The 18685-nt window shown below is 41.5% G+C and overlaps 2 long non-coding RNA genes across 2 annotated transcripts in view; both read left to right on the forward strand.

The window, feature by feature from the left end:
- The window catches only part of LRMDA (leucine rich melanocyte differentiation associated), a 1116486-nt gene that overhangs the window by 290152 nt on the left and 807649 nt on the right, over positions 1-18685 (forward strand). The gene's annotated exons all lie outside the window — the stretch shown is intronic.
- LOC146396893 (uncharacterized) lies at positions 742-5894 on the forward strand. Its single transcript, XR_014828179.1, has 2 exons — positions 742-3460; positions 3556-5894. It is a non-coding gene; the product is annotated as an uncharacterized LOC146396893 (long non-coding RNA).

Genomic DNA, 18685 nt, shown 5'->3' on the forward strand with positions numbered 1-18685 from the left:
CCTTGCAGGCCTTCCTGGGTCGAGAGCTCTGGCGTGGGGAAAGTGGGCTCAGAGGATGAGAATCTTTTGGGGGTGGGGTTGGGGGGAATAGCTAATGGAGCTCTGCTGAAGCCTTAGGGAGCATGTTGCGAAGACACGGGCATGACAGGATGACTTCGTAGGCACTGTAAATCTGCAATTACACCCGAGGACTCAGTGACTCGCGGTTGAGGTCTCCATCAGTTCCAATTGCAGAGTCAAGCCCTATAAAAACAGGGCGACGGGATGGTAAATCAAGCTTCCTGGGGAACCGTGAGATCCTGCCGCAGAAGGCCTGAGCACATAAAATGGAAACTTGCCTTTAATGGCAGGGGCTCTCACTGCCACGCTGCAGAGGCCACCTTGGTGGCACATAGAGGTGCTTTTGGAAGAGAATTCTCTGCTGCACTTGATCCCTTCTGGGGATGCTCTGCTTTGATGTCCTCTTCATGTGACATCTATGGTCCAGGAGGCAAGGGGGGTAGGGTATGGCTGGAGATGTCTCATCTGGCTGATCTGACCGGGCAGCTTCAGTCCACTGTTGAATCACTGCCCAACCTACAGAGGTTGCCCTCATGCCCTTGCAAACAGAGAACATATGCTTATCCTAAGGACTTGCAGAAGGAAGAGAGTTGGTGGAAATGGGTACCTGCCAGCAGTTCCTCTGATGGGGATCATGGCAGTTTCGTCCTTCATTATTTAGTTCCTCCGCATCTGCTTTCTGACCCCTGTGTGAGACTTCAGTAGTTTGGGTATGTGTGTGGGGGGGTCAAGTTTCATCCTACTTATTGGACAAAAAATTAATTTTCAGATTCTAAGAGACTCTTAGAGGATATCTTAAATAAACCTAAAAGACTACATTGTAATTCAATTTTTTCCTTGTATAAATGGACAGTTTGGCTCAAGCTGGTCCACTGTGACCCTGAAATCTCATTTGCACCGTGTACTGCCTTATCAGTTATTGCCACAACAATGCTGCCCTTGACAGATCATCCAACACCTCGTGACACACGGTGGTGAGCAGTTATTACCAACCCCCTGAGGCTTCAGATGCACTTGGAAAAGTTCTGCTTCCTGTCACAGGTCTGTGTGCTAGTGGGGCTGTTCTCCTCCACATCTCTATTTTGTCTGGAACCAATGGACTTCCTCTGATTTCAGATGTCAGAAGCTCACAGAGGACATGAGGGATGCAGTAAGGGTTAAGACTCAGAACTAGCCCGTGGTTGATTCCGTCGACCTCATGAAGTATTGTGGTAGGAATTGTGTCATCACACAGCAGAGGGCATAGGTACAGGGAGGCTGAAAAATTGACACCCATCTTGCAGTGCACCACTCTGTTTATTTTGCCAACACATAGTTTACTGAGCACCTGTCATGAGCTTTTTGAGGGTCTCCCTCAAAAAAAATGATGAAAGGACAAAATTTCTTTTTTTTTTTTTTCTTTTTTTTTTTTTTAGGGCTGCAGGTACAGCATATGGAAATTCCTGGGCTAGGGGTCTAATTGGAGCTGCAGCTTCTGGCCTACACCACAGCCACAGCAACTCAGGATCTGAGCCACACCTGCAACCTACGCCACAGCTCACGACAATGCTGGATTCTTAACTCACGGAGCCAGGCCAGGGATGGAACCCACATCCTCATGGATCCTAGTTGAGTTTGTTTCTGCTGAGTCACAATGGGAACTCCAAAACAACAACAACAAAAAACAAAACAAAACAAAAAAAACCCCCAAAAGGACAAAATTTCACTTCAGTGTTTTTCTGAACTACTATCATCTTAGGTGACTTAATAAGGTTTTACAGTAAAAGTAGAGTAGGGATTTAGTAAAAGTATCCAAAAAAATTACAAGTAGAATTTAGAAACAAGAGAATGATCACTGTGATTGAAACTCATTTCCATTACTGTGTGGTCTTTGCTACTGTATCCATATTAACAGTTGTGTTTATAAGTAGTGGTTGTAGACAAAAGGACAAATCTGACAAAGAGGACAGATAACATCTCAGTCAATAACCACTTACTCCTATCCTGGGTCTTGGTTGTTATTTTGGTTATGTGACTGACTTGAGTTTGTAGAATAAGGTAAAGCAGGTTAGCAGATCATCAGAAAGAGCCCCAAGGGAATAAAAAGAGAAAGAGATTCGGGTAAGTTTTTATTTGGCATTCATTTCCCCAAAGATGTAGTCATACAACAAACATTACGAGATTGACAATTGGGTAATAGATGCACAACATGTCCAAACAGTTAAGCTCTTCTTCAATTAACACCCAGCCCTGTAATGCCATCTGGACTACTGAGTTTAAGGATATAGCAAGTTTGGCTACAGTCCAAAGGAGCTGTAGAGCTAATAATAATTTGCAAAATGATATATCTGAAGAGCTTTTGAGGGTTGGCATTATTTGCCTAAGTAAGAGAGGCTTGGAAGGTAGTCTTCTGGTCTACAGGGGTGGTTTTATCTGAGAAGGTAGCCAGCTGCTCTCCATCTTAACCAAGAAGTGAATAAAAAGGAAAGTGTTGCCATTTCACCGTGTTCAAATTAAGTTAGACCTGCAGGAGAACTCCATGCACTTGTTAGGCTTCGAGATGGTGACCAAGTGTTGTTTGCATGGTGTGGAGTATTTCTGCAGAGGGGATTTAATTCTAAACTCATAAATGGAAAAGAAGGTCTTTGCTTTATAGGAGGGTCCTGTATTATTCTCCCTGGATGCAAGGAGTCTAGACCTTTCTGAGAATCTGTTTCTTGGGGAAGAAAGTAAGCTTGCACAGTGTTTTAGGATTCATAGGTGAGGCAGCCAAGGTACCTCTAGACTAACCTGTAGCCTGGATCATTCTCTCTGTCATCCTGGGAAGGGTAACTCAGTCTGAGTGCATAGGCCATGGGTTCCATCACAGAGAGCTGTGAAGAGTCTTTGAGAACTTTAATTTCCTTGGGAAATGGAAGGTCCACTTTCCTAATTATTTATCAGCTGGATGTGGTAGGAGATAAAGGGTTTTGAGGAGGTTCTTTTTCCTGTATATTTTAATATTGGGTGGTTTATTCAAAGGCCACTTAAATTATAGGCTGAGACTCGGTCTCCTCTGTGAACTTAGGTACACATTTACAATGTATTTCTTCCCTATTTAAAATAAAATTCAAAATTTAACAAGGAAAGTGGCAAGTTCCTTGTGTTGTTTTCCACTTAACCCTCAATTACTGTACATCATCCTCCAAGATTGTTTTCTTAAATTTGCAGTAATATAGATTATTGAGTTTATGTCTCATCATATAATCCAAAATTTGAGGAGTCTGCAACAGTACATGAAACCTTGGTAAAATATGAAAATTGTACACATGGGAAGGAAGAAAAATAAGCAGCATATAAGATGGCACAAAAAGGAAGCATTTGGTGTTGTGGGGAGGGGTGTGAGTGCAGGACACCTAGGATTTAGTTTCCCTACCATTTTGTGGTATAATCTTTTTTTTTTTTTTTTTTTTATTATTTTCCCACTGTACAGCAAGGGGGTCAGGTCATCCTTAGATGTATACATTGCAGTTACAGTTTGTGGTATAATCTTATGTGAATCACTTAATGACATGTCTTGGTTTTTCTGTCTGTGAAATAAAAGACTTACATTAGGTCTTCTTATGATAATTTTTTGGTTCTGAAAAGACCCCTGATCCGTGGTCTGTGCTACAAGTCTCATAGAGGAAGAGGGCTTTATTTTCTTAGACATGTCCTGTGAGTGAAAATCCTCTCGGAGTATGAGTCTTTATTCAGCTCAGCTAAATTGTCTTCAAGTTAGTTCAGGAAAGTGTGTTGACTTCTGAATTCAGAGTCACTAGTATCAGCAATTGGACCCCGTCTCCCACTTCTGTGCCTTCAGCCCAGGAGGCTCATTAATTACAACATCTTTTCCTCTTGAGCCAACACCTTGCCTCAGAGTTCTTCTCATCACAGTCTGCCCCTGCCCTAGGAGGAGAGTTGGCTCCTGAGATGAAACCTCTTTATTCTCCCTGGCTCATCGTGTGGACCTTTGAAGATGCTGGTAGGTGGAGACAGTGGGCTCTATGACATGCCCACCTGAAAGACCTTCTAGTCTAGAGAAAGGGTTCAGGCAGCATGAGAAACCATTAGGGGATGTTATTGTGGGCAGGAGTTAGTTTGGATCTTTCTCATGGTGGTTTGAATCCCTGTAACAGCCCTGTTTTAACCATGCAGTGTGTGACAGAGTGCTGTGGAAGATAGGTCGAAGTGATCAATGGCATCTGACTTTTCAACAGATACGTATTGGAAAGTCCGTTGTCTTTTGCATCATCATTTTGTGTTGGCTCCAGTCTGAGGCTATTTGTAATTTACAGTACATGGCATTAGGCTTTGGACCTCACAGTTTCAGGGCCATCCAAACTTTGGGAATTGTCATTTAGTGCCCCAGATAGCTCTCTGATGTGAGCATCTTTGAAGACTGGGCTGAGAGTGGGTGGAGATGGGAGTAATTTTGTATTTGATGACACAGAGAAGGAAATAGTTTCTATATGTACATAAACATAAGCATAACATATGTGTAATTTCTATGGGTTTTTGAAGGCATTTATTACTCTATATGTGCCCTCTTTGAAATTTATGGTAAGAATATGGCAAAGGAGAAAAATATATTAACATTTGGGGTTTCATTGTGTTCATAAAAGGCTGTTGTCAAATCCCCTGACTTTTTACAATGAAGGGAAATGTCCCTAGTGATGGAGCATCAGGGTTTCGGGATGAATCTTTAGAATTTGAGCAGCCCTGCAAGGCACCGGGCTCATCTCTGTTCCCCAGCTCAGTTATGCGCAAAGGTCCTTTTCTAGGTGACATATCATGTTGTATTCCAAAGTACACTTTCTTTTAATTTACAACTTAATTTTCAACCTAATTCAGAAGATTGATACTATAATGCTATTTGCAGAAGTATTGAAATGTCAGTAAGTTTTATTGTAGTAATAAAGAGTATTCCATATATCACACACTCTATAGGGATCCTTGCTTTTTGCATAGATCTTCATAGCAACAACCAGTGGCTAAATGCTGGCAATCATTAATTTTTAAAGAAGACATGGTTATGATGACTTGAGGAATTAAGGCTAGTGGTGAAGAATGAACTTTAATTTTTGACACTTTTTTTTTTTTTTGGTTGCCTACTAAAGTGAGGCGACAGCAAGATTATAAAAAATGGCCCAAATCCCAGGTTCCTAATACTTAAAATGCTGTCTGCTCATAAAAAGATTTCAGTGAGGGAGAGGCCATCTTTGAGCTCCCTGTAACAAATGGGTATCAGTGGCCCATGAAATAATCAATGCCACTAATCCATCCTAGGGCCTGCCAATATGTTAATGGCCCTGGTGCATCGTTATTGCTACATGACCATAAATCACGCCGGTACCAGAATGCATTGCTGTCGAGGCCTCAAACCCCTCGCCTGGAATAAAATGCTGCCTCCTAACAATTAATGTCCAAACATTTTGCAGCTTTGTGCCTTGATTGTTTTCAGATGCTAAAAAAGTAAGTAGGACAGAGTGTAAATCAATAAAACTATAAGACAAAGTGTTTTAATAATAGGAAGGTTCAGAGTAAATCATAGTTCTGTGTTTATTATTGCTTTTGGGGTTATAAATAAAGAGTTACTTTCTACTATGCAGCAAAGATACTAAGCTAACATGGGGGACGGAGGCCAGGGCTAATCTCTCTGAATGCGGTTTCCTTCCCTTATACCACCGTGGGAAACCAAATCAGGCCAACTGGAGCCACAAAACCCGACTTTTTATGGGAAGGCAGTGTCTGGTGTTCAGTAGGTCTGTTTTGAGGACAACTGAATTAGGGAATTAGTTCCCTGTTGGAAATGGTGAAAGTAGCTCTGTATAAAATTGGATTCTGGAGTTCCTGCTATGGCTCAGTGGGTTAAGAACCTGACTAGTATACATGAGGAGGTGGGTTTGATCCCCGGTCTTGCTCAGTGGGTTCAGGATCTGGTGTTGTTACAAGTTACAGTATAGATCACAGATGCACCTGGGGTCTGGCATGGCTGTGGCTGTGGCGTAGGCTGGCGGCTGCAGCTCTGATTTGACCCCTAGCCTGGGAACTTCCATATGCTACAGGTACAACCCTAAAAATAAAAAAAGAGGTTTTCCTGGAAAGCTTCAGGCTTCAAATGGCCAGTATGGTGAGATTTTACCATATTTACCTATGGTAACACAGGTGATGGAATGATGTTAAAGCAGCACCCAAGTTGGTTTGGGGTGCCTACAAGCTTTTACTCGTGTTTGTTTCCATTAAAACATCTGACCTGGGATGTCAGCTTGAGCCATAGAAATCCACAGCTGAACCATAGGCAAACCTAAAAGACCTTATTTAGGAAAAAGAGTTGCAGTCAATTGATCTGTTTTCCTTTGGTCACTGTCAATTTGGTCCCCTATCGAAGGTGTTGAGACGCAGAATGGAAAGTCATTAACTCCACCTTGTAAAAACAGTGTTGATTCGTGCCCATTACTGTGTTCCTTGTTCTACAGCTGTTACGTTTGGCATGAACCCCTCTGCCTTAATGAAGGGTAGGTGGCCAGCCTGGAAAGGTGGGCTTGTCACTTGCATGGCAGCAACGAACCAAAGTCCGCTTGCTACGGACTGGCTGGTGAGTGGTGTCAACTGTGCCTGGATGCTGACTATGAGTGGAATTGGGACCTTTAATCCCGGCTGAGCCTGCTTCCTGAGCCAGGCTAAATGTGGAAATGAATAAGAATGTAAACTACCACATGGAAACAGAGTTAGAAAATGGGGTTTGGGAATACCTTGAGCTTTTAGTCAGGTCTGTGATGTTGAGAAGACACCATGTTTCCACACAGCCACCCTGAACGGTCATGCTCCCAAACACATGCTTAGCCACTGTCATGTAGCAGGTCATCTCTTTCTGGCAGTTGTGTGTCCCCAGCGCCCAGCTCTGATGAGGTTTCGTGGTTTATTTTGGTGCTCAGGAAATAGCACAGGAAAAGGCCAGAAAAACAACGGCTCCATATAGACAGAAAGACAATTAAAACTGATATGACTCTTAACAGAAGTGGCAAGAGCAGGCAGGATGGAAGTAATTTATTCAACGAATTGTCCAAATACATAAAATTGCACTGATGTATGGTGCAGCGGTGGGACAGTGGAAAATTTGATAGTTGTTTCCGTTGTGTGAATTACTCAGACAGGATGCCTTTGTGAAGTATGGGGGTTTGTTTAATGTTCTGACAACAATTTAGATCCTGTTATGGTTATTGCAGTGTAATGCCATAGTAAAAATTGAACATGACACACCAGCAATTTATTATTTGTGTGTTTTTTAACCTTGAGTATCGGATTGTTTGTCCAAGCATATCCTTTGATTTGCTATGAAATTTATTGTTGATAAAAACAATCAGATTTCCATTAGAAGCAAAAAAAAATATATATTATTTTTTTTTTACCCTGAACCATGGATTTAGGGAAAAAATTCAAACTAGACTACAGGACTTATGACAGGTAGACTCATGACATTATATGGTAATTCAGCATGAAAGAATAATTGTGACACTCTACTTGGTGGTGGAGTATAATCGTGCTGTGAGGTTCAATTCACTGAAAGGCCAAATTATCTTCAACTACATTAGTCTGACAACCTATAATGCTTTGCCGAGGCAATTTGTAGACGTTTCACCGAGTGCCAGCAAACAGGGCTCCCCATTATGCTACCCATTAACAAATTTGTGTAGGGAAAAAAAGTAACTTTTCCATTTCCCTGACTGTTTTCAAGCTTTGCAACATAATAAATATCTAATAGTGGTATTTGCATTGCCATTTACTCTCCTAGTTCTAGAATTTATCTGAGATACAGGAGGAGAGGTTTGTCTCTTCAGCTCTGCAGCCTGAGAAATTACCGATATTTTCTTTGACTTAAACGACAGTGAGATACAGTGGAAAGAGCATGGTGTTTGGGGGTGGGAGGCCTGGATTGTCATTGGGATCTGCCCCCAAACCTTTGTCTTGTCAGCATTTATGTCCTTCCTCACTTTAGACCTCAGTTGCCCCATCTCTAAATTGGGGATTATAATCCTTTTCTCTAAGACTCTCTCTGTGCAAGGGTTAAGATGAGAGGGTCTTAGCTCTGTTCCTAGCCACTGGGAAGACAGTTCATTTGGAGTGGTTCAGGAATAGGGGACTGACTGGCAGCCCCCTTGCACGGCTGCTTTGAGGGAATAGAGCCCCAGGATGGACACGTGTGATTGGGGTGGAATTTCCTCCTGAGTGTGTCCCTTAGTCAAGACCGCACCTGTATGTAGGTGCCTATCCCCAGAACAGAACCCCAGGCTGTGCCAAAACAGATGGTTTTGGTTTGATCGTCTCATCTGAAATACAGAATAAATACATTTGTTGTTGTTTTTCAAAGACTGAAAAATCCCCTCTCGTGCTATGGAAATTTAGGGACACAGCGTAATTGATGACCCTTTAAAAAAACATGATGCATACATCATGTCAGATGAATCCTAAAACATGTTGATTATGTGTGCAGGTGTTTCCGTATGTGGGGATGTACAGAGCTGTGTGGCTCAGTGTCCTAAATATTTAATAGAGTTTTGTTTTGTTTTGATTTTTCACCTGGATTTTGGGAACTGGAAGAAGAATCGAATCCAGGCCCATTTCTCCTAAAGGCCAGTGCCACCTGTATCTTTTTTCTTTCAATTTGTTCTTGCAATCTCCTCCTTATTTCCTGAGGTGGGCACTGCTGATTGAAAATGAGACTTGGGGGAGTGATTGGTTTGCAGAGAAAGGCTGGGACAGCAGAGATAGCTTGAGGAGCCCTCCATGTCCTTGTCCCCTCCAGCTCCAAAGGTTCTGTAAAAGGGTCTCACCGCTTGGGAAAGAAGGGGCCTGGGGATAAATCAATCTCTCCATTATCAGTAATTGATTTCTAATTTATGATTTTAAGAATCATCAAAGCTTTCTACCTTGTTGTTGAGTAGGGCTTTATGTCAATCACTCCGCCTCACCCAGTGGTGTTAGTACAAAAAGCAGAGGCTGACCCTTCATTATGACAGGCCATTCAGCCTCAGACTTGCTGCTTTCAGAAAGATAATGACTTTTCCTCAGGTAGATTTGGATTCAGCCCTTCCTGATAGAGTCTAAGAGATGCACTGTGGTCTAAATTCTAAACAATTAAAGAAAGAAGAAATAGGGTATTAACCTCAGGAGTCATTTCCAAGGACTCTTATCTAGTCTTGTCTGACTGGGTGGGAAGGTTTTTGCTTGATGGTTAAAGCTCTTTTTATGTTAGCAAACCAGGGAACATCTCTGGACTCTTGGAATAGAGATGTTGAATCAGTGGTCCTGGTTGGAATATTTTTTCACTTCATAAGCTGGGAAAAAAAAGTGTGGTGTGTGTGTGTGTGTGTATTCCCTGCCCTATGGGCACTATACTCTAGGAAGTTGGTTGTCCGCTGTGTTGCTAATCTCTCTAGAGGGACTGTGAAGAGAGTGTCAGAAATTGAGTACAATTAGTCGATGTTACTGGAAGCTTCACCTTGAGGTTGATGTACTGTGGAGTTGTCCTTGCTTTGGGACAAAGGATGGCCTGTGGATAGCATGCGTGGGGGAAGCTGGAAGGCCACGTTGATAGAGGAAACATGTACAGTAAGCATGAGTGCAGTTACAGTGGGAACATTCATATGGGGAAGGAAGACAGTTGCAGCTTGGCTGGTGGTTGAGTGGGGGTAATGGATTATTGGGAGGGTCTGCAGTCCCAGCGGAGTAGTTAAGGGCAAGCTGGAGCAGTCATGTTTACACATGACGCTCTCTGACATAATTTCGGCTGAACTGTTGCTGCCTTACTTAGCATTCATAGGTCACCCACCTGCAGAAAGGGCATGTAGGTAGATGATTGTTGACTTTACGGCGATGGAACCTAGCTAATCAGTGCTCCCGCTGGGCTATAACTTGTTATGCCTGAGTGGTTTGTACACCGGGTCTTAAGATTTCTTACTGGCAAAAAGGGAGAAACATTCATTTCTCAAGACCAAAGGCCCCTACTGGGAAGGAAGGGCTCATCTCATGTGGAGGGAAAACACAGCAATACCTCATGATTGAGGTTTCCAGAGTGCTTTCAACAGGACCAGTGTAGGTCCTTAGCCATCCTTTGGAAGACCCCAGGGTTTCACAGAAAGAATGCTCATTGAGCCTGTCACAGAATAGGAGGCGTATTGCTTGCCTTGTTCTAGGATTTTCAAGTCAACATCAGTTAACTTCCCACACCCACAAGTTGGGGAGCCAGGGGTGGATACAATGATACCACAAGAGTCCCTTATCATTTAGAGCTGCAGTTACTTTCAGATGGGGGATATTGCTCTTCTGCTGGTTTTCTCATGGTTTGATCAACCAGGGTTCTTGTCCACGTATATACCGGCATGTGGCGCCTGGTTAAGTATTACCTTACGAATAGCTTTGACCTTTGACGTCAAAGGTCACTGGTGCCTTTTGCATTGCAGACTGCCCGCTTCACTAGCTTTCTGCTAGCTCTTCTCCCTAGAATAATTCTGTGAACAATGTCCCCGGCCTTCAGGTTCTAGCTTGCTCCTCTGGTATTTATCTTTGCCATCCTTTACCTGATTTCTTTTCCTTTGTGGTGATGCTGGTGTGTATGTTGCTGCAGGATAGAATCTCGATCAATTAAAAAAAAAAAAGCCTAGGAGAGATGAAAGGTCAGTGTGACAAATCTGGCCTCTGAGCATTGGCGCGTGTGTTTGGGTAGCTGAGCTCAGCTGACCAGGGAAGACAAATTGGGACTGTGAAGACTGCTACCTCAGTGGCCTTAAAGTTGAAAACAAAATATCTACTGGGAGGAATAGGAGTGTTGGGCATCATATTAGAAATTCAGGAGAAGAGTTATATTCTTGTCTTCATTTGGAAAGGTCACAGGCTTTATTTGCAGTAAGACACGCATATGGTTATAGTTTGCTTTTATTTTCTCTTTGGAAATGTGTATCATGCCCACACCATATTTATTTTTCAATGGCTTATTTTAACCAGCAGGCACGGTCTTTAACGTGACAATGCAAAAAAAAAAAAAAAAATCTTCAAGTATGATTTTAGAAATTATTTTACATAACAAGAGACTATGATAATCTCTGGCTGTTCCTGTCTCCCTCGGTTAATTTCTTTTCTATTTTTATTTTGTGAAATTGAAAAAGGACATTTCTAGTGATGGTATAAAGCTTTTCTAATTTAATTTTATTGTTGTATACCTGTCTCCACTAAAAATGCAAATGTTGTCTGTTAGAAGCCGTGTCTTACATTTCATTCTGCTTCATAGCTGGGTTTGTTTCCTGGAGTTATCTATTTTGGGGAGGGGGGAACATTTGACTTAAATTTGCAGTAAGGTTGTCTTTGATTTTTTTTTCCCTTAGTAAGAGGGAAAAGGAAAAGAGAACATTTTTTGAATGTCTCCTATAAGCCACAAAATAACTTAAACATTATTTCATTACCTTTTTATATCAAGCCTCTGAGGATGTTATGATCCCAATTTCACAGATGAGGAAACTGAGGTTTAGAGAGGTGAAATGACTTGCCAGAAGATACACATCCAACAGTCAAAACTGGAGGAAGGTTTTGGTATGACTCCAAAGCCCGTGCTTTTCTCCATGACACCCAAGTGCACGATCTTCCTCCCAAACACACAACTTCTCTTGCTACCATCTAAAGGGACCCTTGATAACAATAACCCTCATTCTGAAAAGTGGTAGGGATGATACATAAACCTTTCAGAGGAAATGACCACTGTAGTTAAAAAACATTCTCAAATGTCTTAGAACATGTGTTATGTGCCTAGTTCTTTCCAGGAGCAGCACTCGGTTTGTGTGTATATGTGTGTGAGTGTGCACGTTGAGGATGCTGACCCAGAGGGGAAACTTGAAAAGAGGGTCCATGTCCTCAAGAAGGGCAGAGAAGGCTCATCTGAAACTTGAATGGTGAACGTCAGCTTATGAAAGAAGGCTAATGTAAGTTAAGGGATGGGTCAGGATGCAGGTGTAAGAACATCTCAGAAGAGTAGGGGCCGTGGCAAGTAGGTAATGGGGTAGCAACCTCGAGAGCCTTAGAAACGAGCGCCAGGTGTTAAGTCTGAGAATGGGTGACTCTGTACCTGGAACTAGGATGCTTTAAGCCTGTGTGGAGAAAGGGATGTAGTGAGCTGGTGGGGTGAAATGTGTATTATCAGGTAGATGGAGAAGGAGGTTTATGTATGTGTGAGGCCAAGAGTGGTGGTGGTCTCATTCTCTCCCCTATCCTTGATACACCAGCCTTGCTGAGCTCCTCTCAGCGTGTCTTTGTTCTGTCTTCCTTGTCACCTCTGAGCCTCTGTATCCATTGCTCTGTCTCTAGTTGACTCACGTTTATGGCCCTGACCTGTTCTTTGCTGTGGGCAGGCTTCCTGATTTCCGCATTAGGTCTCTTTCTTCTGGGATGTGTTCCTGTAGCCGTCTCCATTCCCCCATGATAACACTGATTTCTTTTTATTTGAAGAATTCATCCCCTTGCTGTACAGTGGGACAATAAAAAAAAAAAAAAAAGGAATTCACGTGATCATCTTTCCCACTAGATAGTAAGCACCAAAGAGTCAGGCACATGGATAGTAGTTGAGCGCATCATGTTTGAATGAGTTAATAAATGGGTGAAAGTGCATAAATTTTATTGGTCAGCTAGTGAAAGCCAGGTAGCTGTGTATGTCCACTGAAGCTGGAATTTTCATTTGTTGTTGCTTTGGCAGAGTAGAGCATACTTCGCAGATGGGACAGGTTTGTCATCAGGCCCCCAGGTTTATCTTTCAGTGTCCTCTCAGGAATTTTATCCAGTGGTGGAGGTCATGGAAGGGGAGCTCTTGGTGTGGGCTAATGGATTCTAGAATTGCTCAACCACCATCAGTAATTTGAATGTGACCATAAACACCAAATATGTTTGGTTTTTTTGGGGTGGGAAGGGCAAAGAAACCAAGTCATTAGAAATTAGGCTGGGGAGGGGTTGTGTGCATGTGTAGCATTAACTTCTGTGGACCCTCTGGCATCTGTGGTAACGTGGATTGAACAAGGACAGGACCCCCTAGTTTGGCCTGTGCCAAATAAATTGACGGGGTGAACCCTCAATCTTGTGCACCTGGCTACTTTTTACCCAACCCAGTGCCATCCTCACACATTACTAAAGATTTCCTTCCATGTTCTGCGTGAAAGTCACTGTGATCTATGCCATCTTTGGCAGCAGCTGAATTTAATGACAAAGACATTTTCCTTTTTGAGATATCAGGGACTCAAGTTGTTCCATAGAGCCCTGTCTTTCTCATGCTAAGATTTATTTTGTTCTGGGATCTTTCTAGAATCTGTCTTGTGGACTCTTGGAACTCTGTGTGTGTCTCTGAGGACAGTTGGGTGCTCTTCCTTCTACCACTGACCCATGAACAGAGGCAAAGTGGTCATTGGCCTGGCCCCACCACTCACCCCTTTAGGCCATTGATGACATGTCTCCTCCACTCCAGGTGGTACAGACATTTGGACATCCCATTCTGCATGGGATGCTGTAGCCCTCTGGAGACCACAAAGGTTAGTCTTTGCAGCTCATTGATAAGCGCATCATGTGGGACCAGACAGAGAGTCTATCCTGCTGCCATCCAGGTGGATTGCCATCTATTGCTTCTCTCTTATCTTCTCAGCCCTGTCACTCCATCATAGAAGGAAATTAAATTGACTTGGCTTGGGTTACTCTTCCCAGAACCTGCTAGTTGTTCCCCATACCTTGGGCTTCTCTAGGTGATTGCAAATTGATTGCTTTATGATTTATCCACCGGAACCACGAACTTTCCTTTGGGGACCTGAGTTTTCTTACAGGATCTTAAGCCTGGAACCTTTTTTTTAGAAAAGAAAAAAATGAATTAATTTCTTCTTTCTATATAAAATTAAATATATTGGAGCCACATTTGGAGGGGGAAAAGGAAAAAACAAACAAACAAACCCAAGCCCACCTTTCCTCATACTAATCTCTACTTTTTAGCAGTTATTTTTGAGAGAGTGATTTATTCACCCTGACAGCTTGTTACTTATGGTGGCTGCTGCCAGCTTCTGAAGTAATCTGATAACGTCAAAATGTGAAGGGAAGCTATAGGCTTTGCCTTGACTGACGTGCTATAAATCATGTACATTGCTGGTGTCTATATAAGGATGCTTGGGTTGATACTGATGGAAATACAAATCAAATACAACACATGGTAACCCAATTCAGAGCTAGAGATTTTGGATTAAGCCTAGTGGATTTGTATTTTTAAGTGAAACAGAGCAGACATACCAGGTTGTGTATCGAAACTTCAAAACTGGCTGCTTTGGCAACTTCAAGGACAATAGCTGCCTTTGAAATGGAAGTACAAAGAGGTGGGCGATCATGTATTTTCTTTCTTTATTCATTTAACAGCCATTTATTGAGCACCTACTCTATATCAGCCAAGGGGAGGGTATGTCATTGCTTTGTTGGCTTATGTAACCTTCATGAAGGTAGAGCTTTGTCTTGGTCATGGCACTATATCCAGTTCTTAAAACAGTGCTTAGCCCACAGTACATTTTCAATAAATATTTGTTGAATGAGATGAGGAAGCCCAAAGTCTGAATATTAGTGTTGTCAAAACCCGAAAGTCATTCCCCAGGCAGACTCATTCCCATTTCTAGACTCTCTGTGGAGTCCTGTCTAGTCCTTCCTATAGATTTCTAGTAAAGTATCTTTTGTAGAGTAATTTTTGGTCTGTATGTTGATCTCTTCACAGCATAGGCTGTCTATTAGGACAGAAGTCATGTCTTATTAATCTTGGACTTTCCAGTGCCTAGTACATGGGTGGTACTGAGTAATTGCTTATGGTTATGTGTATGACATAATTCTTACAAAATTAACCATGTATATATCTCTGTATTTTCACATACATGTAATGACTGGAAAAAAGCAATATGTACTGTTAAATGCCAACAGTGCTCATCTTGCCAAATTCTGTGAGAGATGAACTTTGTGATAGTCTTTATCTGCTTTTAAAAGTTTTTTTCTAGACTAAGTATTATCCATGATAGTGAAGGGGGAAATCATTTAGGTTTTTTTCTCCAACAGCTAAATGATTGATGAAGAGATGAATTTGTGAGATTTTTGTGTATGTGTGTAATAAATTTTTATCAGTTAGTTCAACCAAATGCATCAGGGGAGTTTGCTGAATAATGGAATCCTTTAGTAAATGGAGCATCTACTCTCAAATGTGTCTTTGGTATGAACCTGAGCACTTATCTATTGGGTTTCCTTAAGTGGAGGCATACCTGTGTTGAAAAGGAAGCATTATTTGACATGGACTCCTAAGCCATGGGGAGGAACACTGGGGCAGTGATCAAGTTTATCCTTAACATGTACAGATTCTTGAGAGTGTGTGGAACTGGAAGCCCACATACCATACATCTAAAGACTTAGTTACAAGTCAAGCTAAAAACTTGTCTTTTAGTCATGAAAAAATATACTTTCATTAATGACTCGAGATTCCAGATTTCTGAAGATTTAGAATTTTTCACCTCCTGGGGGGTTTAAGCAGGGACATTGGTGGCATGGACACAGCCTGTCCTGGGCCCAAGGCTCAGCCACCTTCTTTTGGTACTCCTGGCTCTGGCCTGTTCTCTAACAAGCCGCTTGCACCTGTGTTTGGAGGCATCTGCATGTCCGCCCTGCATGTCCATCCTCCACTTGTCAGAAGCAACTATCTCTTACTTTAAGAGAACTAAAACTTAAGGTTTACTTTTGTAGGATGGATCAGGGATGTGCAGTCCCTGGAGAAGGGCTCTGAGTCATCTGGGCAGAGAGTTTCAGAGTTCCGGATATCCAAAATGCATCTTAGAAGGTGAAGGGTGCACTCTGGCCCCCTAGGCTTTGTAGCCCATGAGAAGAGGGCACAGCCTAAAGAAGGCTGAAGCCGGCCCAGTGAAGGGGTCTCCTCCAACTCAGGCCTGGTGCTGGTGCTGCCAGTGCTAAATAAATGCACTGGAAAACTCACACTTCATGGCTCCCAATCTCCCATGCTTCCTGAATTATAGGCGCAAAGATCACCTTAGTTTTGGGCCTGTGTTAAAGATCCAGTGGTCTCAAATTTCAATGTGTGTAAGAATCTCTTGAGAATGGATTTAATTGGATAGTTGGGCTATACTTGGATGAACTGCTGATGCCCTATGAATAATATGACAGCCATGCTCAGGCCACTGCCAGATTCCTAACTTTGAGGAGAACATTCATGGAAGGTACTTAGCGCAATGGTAGGTCTTAGTAATTGCTAGTTGCCGTTATTGTTGTTATTGTTACTACGATTACTATGAATTGATTCCCATGTCTTGCCATCCAAGAAAGGATAGCCAGGTTGTATAATTTTCTGTTGCTGAGTGAGAACTGAGAAGGAATTTGTATGTTTCATATTTGTCATTGTCATTTTTGTCATGCTTATCTGTCATCATCAGGTAAACCGCTCCTACCCTATAAACATATTATTCATCCCCTTGCCCTAACTTCATGAACAAGTTCTATTAGCCTTTATTGCCATAGTGAGAATTTTTTTTCTCATGAACAAAAATTAGTAGGACATTTTATGTACATGCCTGTGATTGAGGCAGAATGAGGGATCATGCATTAATTTCTTGCCTTGCCTTTACTAGAAAGAGAAGGAAAGGGAAGGGGAAGTATTTCATTAGAAGTTAGTAGAAAGGAGGGAAGCAGTCTTCTCTCCTGAAACAGACTCATCTTTTAAATGTCCCGTATCTTTAAGTAGGTTTCATGTGGGGCTGGTGGGAGGATAGGATGCTGGAGACAACCAGAGCTCTCTATATGCAACTGGACTTGTGATTTCAAAGTAGCAGATGGATCATGAGGCCTAAGGGAGGTGAAGAGATGGAATCTCATTGGTAATATTCTTTTTGGAAATAGGAATTTTCTTTAAGGAGGCAACTTAAAGAAAATTCAAAGCCTTTCCTTTCAGATTCTTACCTTTGTCTGGGGCTGACCCAACTCTTTCTAGTGTCCAGGAGACACAAGGGAGAGGGTTTCTGGATTGACATGTTAGGTGGTGAACCCAAGGTGGCAGCTCATTCTTCTTCTGACTGCCTAGGCCTTGTGGCAAACTCTATATTTTGTTTTTTTAAATGATATGAACCTGAATGAGTAAGAAAAAATTTAAAAGTAAGAGTTGAGCCAAATGTAGAAAATATCCAATGATGACTGAAAAAATGATACACATGGAAATATGAAGAACAATTGCCAGGACCATGTTGGAGGGATAAAGAACTTCCAGTGTCTAAGATCCCTTGCCATGTTGTTTGGTCTCTAATGAGGAGTGAAAAGTCATATCGTGAGTATTCAGGGGAGAGGGACTCTAGTTTTGAAAATATCTCTTCTGCTCTAAGTCTCAGTTTTCTCTTAGATAAGATTAGAGGATCTTTCTTTTCCTTTCAGCTCTAAGGATTTTTTATTCTTTCTTGTATATTTTATAAGACTTACAGTAACCAGAAAGATCTTTTTGTGTAGTGGATACACAAAAGATTACAACAAAGGGGTCAAAGCATACCACCACATTGGAAGGTAGCAAGAGAGGAATCAAGCAACAGAGGAACTACAGAGTATTCAGAAAACAATAAACAAAATAACAGTGTTAAGTCTTACCGTATTAGTGACTACTATAAACATAAATGGGTTAACTTCACCTGTCGAAAGCTTTAGAATGGCTAAATGGATAGAAAAGTAAGATCCAATGATATACTGCTCACAAGAGACTCACTTTAGCTTTAAGTACAATAGACTGAGAGTGAAGGGATGGTAAAAGTTATTTTAAACAAATGGTAGCCAGAAAAAAGCACAGTTAGCTATATGTACATCAGACAAAGCAGACTTGAAGCTAAAATTGGTCAAAAGAGACCAAGAAGAATGTAATTATATGATGATATAGAGGTCAGTTTGTCAAGAGGTGTAACACTTGTAAATGTTTATGCAACCAACTTTGGAGCACCTGGATATGTAAAGCAAACAGTAGCAGAACTAAAAGGAGAAATAAAAAGCAGTAAAAAAAATAATTGTGAGTTTCAATACCCTACTCTTAAGAATAAATAGATAATCCAGAGAACCAATAAAGAAACATAGATTTGAACAATACTATAAATCAAATTACTTAACCTTCATACCCAGAACATTCCATCTAAAATCAGAACAAACATTCTTTTCAAATGCACATGGGACATTTTCTAGGATAGATCACATGCTAGGTCTTAAAGCAAGTTTCAATAAGTTGAAGAAAGTAGAAATTGTATCAAGTATATATTCTGACCATAATAGTATGATACTAGAAATCAGTTGCAGGAGGAAAGTTGGAAAATTCACAAATACCTGGAAACTAAACAACTCACTTTGAACAACCAATGAATCAAAAAAGAAATCAAGAAAATAATAAATATCTTGAGACAAGTGAAAATGGGAACACAAAATACCAAAATTTATGGGATTCAGCAAAAGCAGTTCTGAGAGGGAATTTTATAGCAGCAAATGCATACATCAAGAAAAAAGAAAGCTCTCAAACAACCTAATTTTATACCTCATGGAGCCAAATGAAGAACAAGCTAAGCTC

This window comes from Sus scrofa, chromosome 14 (assembly GCF_054392235.1).
Source record: "Sus scrofa isolate SSC_HxYL_T2T_F1_AM1 chromosome 14, Sscrofa_HxYL_maternal_Yorkshire_Landrace_v2.0, whole genome shotgun sequence".
NCBI lineage: Eukaryota > Metazoa > Chordata > Mammalia > Artiodactyla > Suidae > Sus > Sus scrofa.